Here is a 1,749-nt window from a genome sequence, read left to right on the forward strand (position 1 = left end):
TCCCTTGCATTCGACGCTGTAAACACGCTAATTTTCAACTTTGCTCTTTCTTCCGATCAACTGGACAACACGTACGATGATTATTGATGTATTATCGCAATATAAAGTGGTATTAATAATAATCCAGGAATGAAGAGTGCAAAAAATCTACGGACGGAACATATACGACGGTATCTCTTATCGAAGATGTCGATAATGACTCGTGATAATAAATCTATTAACGCGTTTTTGTCGAGATAAAATTTCCATCGCGATCGAACGTGAATCGATGCAAGTCTGCTTTCTACGAAGCAATCGTAATTAACCCATCGCTCGCCAACCACCCCGCGTTTAATCTTTCCTGTTTTCCAACCGATCGATCGAACTTCGACTTCTCGGATAAATTGGATGGGTTCCATCTGGATCTCTGGATTAGAATTGGTTTCTCGTGAAGTGAATGGGCCGCGGAAATGGGTATCGGCGTGACGTCAAAAAGTCTCAAGACCAACGTCTGCGGGAAAAACGAAAAATACGAGTGACACACTTTCACTCTTCGACTCCGCGGGCAACCTGCAGCGGAACCATTGAAATTCCCTCTAATTGCGTGCAAAACGATGCAACGGGCCGGATATTGATAGGAAAAGAAAAAAAAAAAAAAAAAGAAGAAAAACTGAGTCACACCCTCTTTTATCAATGAAGATAATGATTAAAGAAATAATCGATTCGAGGAATGTTGGTTGGGAAAATGTTAATAATAGCAGGAAGTAATAATCTATTCCATTTTGAATTGTTGTCTAGTTATTCTAATTTCGATTCGTCATTCAGTTATTTTTTCTTCTTTAAAGAGATTTTTACTCTAGATACTAATTGTTACTTTTCTTTTTTCTGTTTTTTCGTTTGAAATAAACGGTTGACGAATTTGAAAAATTTTTGACCGTCGCTTAGGTAGAGTAACGATAGAAAAGTGAATGGGGAACCATTCTTATTCGAGATGATTCAGGTATGATTCAGGATGATCGGTTCTTCCATCATTCCGTTTCGAACGCTATAAACTTGAAAAAAAATATCGCAAATGTCCTTCCTTATTGCGGGATTGTGGAGAAGACATATTAGTAGCTTCCCATTGTCACGCGAGGAAAAACGGATCAGAGGGGATGAAGAGGGGTTGACACAATGCGGGCAGGTGAAAAAATATAGATCGAATCGGTCCCGAATATAAATATAAATTACATGCAGATCGGACTTTCTCTCCTATTTGCTTTTCGCATTAACTAATAAACGGGAGGGAATCGTAAATTTGGCGAATACAATTCCTCCAATAAAAAAAAAAAAAAATGAAGAGGAGAAAAAAAGAAAAGAAAAAAGGAAAAAATAGTAGACGAGGGATGAAAATTCAGAAAAATAAGCTCGGCCCATCATAAAGCTGTCTCTCTCCCTTCGTCTGGATGAAATGTTCTCGATATACCTTTTAATATTATCGATCAGCAATGCGACCAAGCACGTCAGAGTAATTGGACAATGCACCGATCCATATCGAGGCTGCATTGTATCGACAATGGTGCTAGGCGATTGAGAGCTCTCGAATGTCGCCTGCGATTCGATATCAGTATTCCTGTCGCATATTTGCGGGCGCACAAAGAGATGGCCGAGTATATTAAACCTCCGTGGCCACAGTCCAATTCGAGCACGTCTGGCAATAATAACGTTTCTTTTTCTTTTTTTTTTTTATATATACATATATATATATATATAAAAGCTATTTTTATCGAG

The sequence above is a fragment of the Apis dorsata genome, unplaced genomic scaffold (genome assembly GCF_000469605.1).
Source record: "Apis dorsata unplaced genomic scaffold, Apis dorsata 1.3 scaffold_209, whole genome shotgun sequence".
Taxonomy (NCBI): Eukaryota; Metazoa; Arthropoda; class Insecta; order Hymenoptera; family Apidae; genus Apis; species Apis dorsata.